This window comes from Hylobates moloch, unplaced genomic scaffold (genome assembly GCF_009828535.3).
Source record: "Hylobates moloch isolate HMO894 unplaced genomic scaffold, HMol_V3 SCAFFOLD_8, whole genome shotgun sequence".
Classification (NCBI taxonomy): Eukaryota; Metazoa; Chordata; class Mammalia; order Primates; family Hylobatidae; genus Hylobates; species Hylobates moloch.
Window position 1 is genome coordinate 35,389,470 of NW_026652283.1, and position 5,885 is coordinate 35,395,354.

At 46.5% G+C, this 5,885-nt stretch overlaps 1 protein-coding gene and 1 pseudogene across 1 annotated transcript in view; one reads left to right on the plus strand and one right to left on the minus strand.

Moving 5' to 3' along the window:
* CSMD2 (CUB and Sushi multiple domains 2) overlaps positions 1–5,885 on the minus strand; it is a 701,208-nt gene that overhangs the window by 41,554 nt on the left and 653,769 nt on the right. The gene's annotated exons all lie outside the window — the stretch shown is intronic.
* Positions 1,278–1,400, plus strand: LOC116474071 (U2 spliceosomal RNA; annotated as a pseudogene).

Sequence of the window (5,885 nt, forward strand, 5' to 3'; positions counted from 1 at the left end):
GTGAGCCGAGATTGCACCACTGCACTCCAGCCTGGGTGACAGAGCAAGATTCCATCTCAGAAAAAAAAGAAAAACAGAAATTACATGATTAGAAATTATGGTTTATTGGGAGGCCGAGGTGGGCAGATCACCTAAGGTCAGGAGTTCAAGACCAGCCTGGCCAACGTGGTGAAACCCCATCTCTACTAAAAATACAAAAATTAGCTGGGTGTATGATGGTGGGCGCCTGTAATCCTAGCTACTCAGGAGGCTGAGGCAGGAGAATTGCTTGAGCCTGGGAGGGGAAGGTTGCAGTGAGCTGAGATCCTGTCACTGCTCTTCAGCCTGGGTGACAGAGCAAAACTCAGTCTCAAAAAAAAAAAAAAAAAATTTACGGTTTAGGAACCTTGCAGGCTCTGGCTGCAAGAGCCTGAACCTCCTCAAATTGCTCCTGGGAATAACATCAGTGTTGTAAAACCTAAGATCAGTGCTTGAGATATTTTGCAGACCTTGCTGTTCCCAGCTGACGCCATCCAGACCCATAATCTGGCTCAACCAGTTCTTTGATCTCGCCCTGAAAGAGTAGACAGCATGAAAAACTCACTTCATAGGGGCCGGGTGCGGTGGCTCACGCCTATAATCCCAGCCCGCCGAGGCAGGCGGATCATAACGTGAAACCTCGTCTCTACAAAAATTACAAAAAAATTAGGCAGGCCTGGTGGCACATGCTTGTAATCCCAGATACTCGGGAGGCTGAGGCAGGAGAATTTTGCTTGACCCCAGGAGGCGGAGGTTGCAGTGAGCCGAGATCGTGCCACTGCACTCCAGCCTGGGCAACACAGTGAGACTCTGTCTCAAAAAAAAAGAAAGAAAAACTCACCTCAACCTCATGGTTCCTGTTGGTTTTATCTCCAACCTGACCAATTAGCACTCCCCACTTCTGAGCCCCTACCCACTTAATTATCGTTAAAAACGCCCATCCCTGAATTTTCAGAGAGGCTTATTTGAGTAACAAAACTCCATTCTCCTGCACAGCCAGCTCTGCATGAATTACTCTTTCTCTATTGCGATTCTTCTGTCTTGACAAATCGGCACTGTCTAGGCAGTGGGTAAGGAGAATTCATTGGGCGGTTACACCAGGACCCCAGTCTTTGACCAAACTAATCTAGTGGTGAAGTTAAACCAATACTCAATTTCAGGAATTGGTTATAGACTTTGAAATGGCTAATCCATTTTTTAAAATTTTAAGATTGTTAGTAATAAATAAGATTAAGCTTAAATGTAATTCAGCTTTGAGAATCGCTTCTCGGCCTTTTGGCTAAGATCAAGTGAGAAAATATTCTTATTTTATTTTTATATTGTGAGACAGAGTCTCACTCTGTTGCCCCGGCTGGAGTGCACTGGCGTGATCTTGGCTCACTGCAACCTCCACCTCCTGGATTCTAGTGCGTCTCCTGCCTTAGCCTCCCAAGGAGCTGGGACTACAGGTGCGTGCCACCACACCCGGCTAATTTTTGTATTTTCAGTAGAGATTGGGTTTCACCATGTTGGCCAGGCTGGCCTCAAATTCCTGACCTCAGGTGATCTGCCTGCTTTGGCCTCCCAAAGTGCTGGGAGAGGAATGAGCCATTACACCGGCCAGCTTTGAGTAAATATTCTTTTTTTTTTTTTTTTTTTTTTTGAGATGGAGTCTCACTCTGTCACCCAGGCTGGAGTGCAGTGGCATGATCTCGGCTCACTGCAAACTCTGCTTCCCAGGTTCAAGTGATTCTTCTGCCTCAGCCTCCCGAGTAACTGGAACTACAGGTGCTTGCCACCACACCCGGATAATTTTTGTATTTTTAGTAGAGATGGGGTTTCACCATATTGGCCAGACTGGTCTCAAACTCCTGACCTTGTGATCCACCTGCATCGGCCTCCTAAAGTGCTGGGATTACAGGCGTGAGCTGCTGCATCTGGCTTGGGAAAATATTCTTAAAGCCTAGCTCTTGAGATGAGGGAGCTGGCAGGCATAATTTGACAGGGCCTTGAAGACAGTGACATAGGTGGAGTTTCAAACCTGTTTGAATGTCTCTTCACCAGGGCCTAAGATTTCCCAAACCTGGATCACCTGGGGCACTGGTGAAAAGCACAGATTGCCATCACTGCCTTGGAGATGTTGGATTCAGTGTGTCTCAGAGTAATTGGGGCTCAGGAATCTGGATTTTAAGGGATTCTTAAATTCTGCAAAACTGGGCCAGGCGTGGTGGCTCATGCCTGTAATCCCAGCATTTTGGGAGGCCTAGGCAGGTGGATCGCCTGAAGTCAGGAGTTCAAGACCAGCCTGGTCAACATGGCGAAACGTCATCTCTACTAAAAATACAAAAATTAGCTGGGCGTGGTGGCACATACCCATAATCCCAGCTACTCAGGAGGCTGAGGCAAGAGAATCACTTGAACCCAGGAGGTGGAGGTTGTAGTGAGCTGAGATCGCGCCATTGTACTCCAGCCTGGGTGACAGAGCGAGACTCCATCTCCAAAAAAGAAAAAAAAATCTGCAAGATTGAAAACCACTGCCCTGGCCCTTTGGAATAATGAATCTTCTTAGAAAGGAATGAGGCCTTGCTGTCAGGACCTACTTCATCCCTAATCTGTTTAGAAGTTGCAAGACCCACATTGCAATGCACTGAAGAAAATATTATGTCCCTAAGTCCCAGCAGACTGTTGTGCTTGTCAAATGCACTGTGGCTCAATCCACATCTCATTGCTTCAAAGAATGCCTTGGGCATTTGACTTGGCAGTTATTTGAAGATGGTCAGCCCTACCTGGATTATTTTAATATGCAGAGGTTGTTGGAAGATGGCCTCAGGATGGCAGGAACTGTGGGAACATCCACTGGACTGCCTGGGAGGACCAGCTCAACTGGTTCCAGAGTGGAGAATTTAATATTTGGATCCAGGTCTGCCTGACTCCTGCAGTTCATGCTGATCATTACCGTACTAGGTCTCCCAAGTTAATACACAGAGTGCTCATGATCACACACATAACCCTGAGACACATGCCTACATTCAGAAGTGAGACAAGCTAGGCCTCTTGCAGACAGAACACTGCTTCCTGCTTTCCTCCTCTAGCCTAACCTTCCAGCCCTGCCCACCCTCTCTAAAGTATGGCTCTAATTGATTAGCTTGTGATGGAAATCCTTCAGTAGTTCCACATGGCTATCACGTCAGGCTGATGCATTGATTCAACATTCAGGACTGCTGTAACCTAGATACAGCTCCCTTTTTTTTGAGATTGGGTCTCTGCCAAGTGCAGTGGCTCGTGCCTGTAATCTCAGCACATTGGGAGGCTGAGGTGAGCGGATCATTTGAGGCCAGCAGTTCAGAACCAGCCTGGCCAACGTGGCGAAACTTTGCCTCTACTAAAAATACAAAAATTAGCTGGGTGTGGTGGCACACGCCAGTAGTCCCAGCTACGTGGGAGGCTGAGGCACAAGAATCGCTTGAATCCGGGAGGCAGAGGTTGCAATGAGCCCAGATCAAGCTACTGCACCCCAGCCTGGGGTGACAGAGTGAGACTCTGTCTCAAAAAAATTAAAAAAAGAGAGAGATGGCAGAGTTGGGGTCTTGCTCTGTCACCCAGGCTGGAGTGCAGTAGTATGATAAGAGCTCACTGCAGCCTTAAACTCCTGGGCTCAAGCTATCCTCCTGAGTACACACCTGTGGTCCCAGCTACTCGGGAGGCTGAAGAGGGAAGATCGCTTGAGCTTAGAAGGGCAAGGCTGCAGTGAGCCATGATTATGCTACTGCACTCCAGCCTGGGTGATAGAGCAAGACCCTGTCTCTCATCTCAAAAAAAAAAAAAAAAAAAGAAAAGAAAAAAGAAAAAGAAAAACAGAAATAGGAAACGAATATAAACAAATATATTATCCACTGAAGCCTTCTCCAACCAATTCATCTCCAACTATTCTTACCCTGGCCACTGTGTATTTTCCTACCTCCACCCTTTTGCTCATGCTGTTGCCTCTGCTGGGGGCACTCAGATCTCTCTCCTGAGCTCCTATTAATGATTGCCTTTCACTCTACTCTGTGCCCTCAGCATTGACTGCCCGCTATCAGCAGAAGATCAGAAGCTCCTTGGAGGTTCTGTGTCTGTGACTTATTTTCCTCTGGACCCCATGGTCAGGAGTGGTCCCCAGGGGTTTGCATAACTGACCTGGGGCATCATTATGTAAGGACCTCTGATTCTTACCTGCCAGCTGCATCAAGACCTGTCACCATGGAAGAAAAAGAGGAAGCTCCACAGGAATTATTGGGGGAAAAGTTCCAAGATTAAGTGAAAGAGGCCAGGTGTGGTGGCTTACTCCTGTAATTCCAGCATTTTAGGAGGCCAAGGCAGGTGGATCACTTGAAGTCAGGAGTTCGAGACTAGCCTGGCCAACATGGCGAAACCCTATCTCCACTAAAAATACAGCACTCCAGCCTGGGCAACAAAGCGAGACACCATCTCAAAAATAAATAAATAAATAAATAAATAAAATAAAAATACAAACATTAGCCAGGTGTGATGGCAGGCACCTATAATCCCAGCTATTCGGTAGGCTGAGGCAGGAGAATCACTTGAACCCGGGAGGCAGAGGTTACAGTGAGTTGAGATTGCACCACTGCACTTCAGCCTGGGAGACAAAGCAAGACTCTAGCTCAAGGGGAAATAAAAAAAAAGAAGCAGGGGGTCAAAGAGTAAGTAGAATATATTGCCATTTGTGTGAAAAAGAAAAAAATGTGTAATTTTGTTTGTTTGTTTTTGAGACAGTCTTACTCTGTTTCCCAGGCTGTAGTGCGGTGGCACAATCTCAGCTCTCACTGCAACAACTTCTTGGGCTCAAGCAATCCTCCTGTCTCAGCCTCCTGAGCAGCTGGGACTAAAGGCATGTGCTACTCCATGCTCAGCTGATTTTTACTTTTTTTTTTTTTTTTAAGAAATGAGGTCTCCCTATGTTGCCCAAGGTGAGTCTGGAACTCCTGGGCTCAGGCAGTCCTCTTGCTTCTGCCTCCAAAAGTGCTGGGATTACAAGCATGAGCCATCATGCCTGACCAAAAATTGTATAATTTAAAAAAGGCCTATCCTGCCGGGCGCTGTGGCTCACGCCTGCAATCCCAGCACTTTGGGAGGCCGAGGTGGGCGGATCACCTGAGGTCGGGAGTTCAAGACCAGCCTGACCAATATGGAGAAACCCCGTCTCTACTAAAAATACAAAATTAGCCAGGCATGGTGGTACATGCCTGTAATCCCAGCTACTTGGGAGGCTGAGGCAGGAGAAGCGCTTGAACCTGGGAGGCAGAGGTTGCGGTGAGCCAAGATAGTGCCATTGCACTCTAGCCTGGGCAACAAGAGTGAACTCCGTCTAAAAAAAAAAAAAAAAAAAAAAAGGCCTATCCTTGGAAAGATATGAAAAAAAGGTATGAGTATATAATCCCACTGGGACCTTCTGACTTCTACACCTTATATACATATTACCCGTTCACCCACATACCCCCCAATGCACAAATTAAAACATTCTAAATACTGATTCTTGGGCCGTATCCCCAGAAAAGTATCCAGGATATCAAAGGTTGGATGCAGGAATCCGTGTCTAAAGCACTGTGTGTCACTTCATTCCACACCCAGAACTGAATTCTCAGGAAGAGCCAAGATGCAAAGGATATTTGAAAGCATAAACTTAAAATGCATTTTATCAGGAAAATAAGTAGGAAGATATCTAAGGGATTATGAAGCCACATTTGGGAACCCACTGATTTTGCTTGACCTCTGCTTTTTTGTTTTTGTTTTTGGATGAGTATAGAGAGGGAGAGTGAGTTGCCTGAAGCTTCACACCCCATCAGAGTCACAGGCCAGTGCCCCAGGATTTCTTTCTTTTTTTTTTTTTT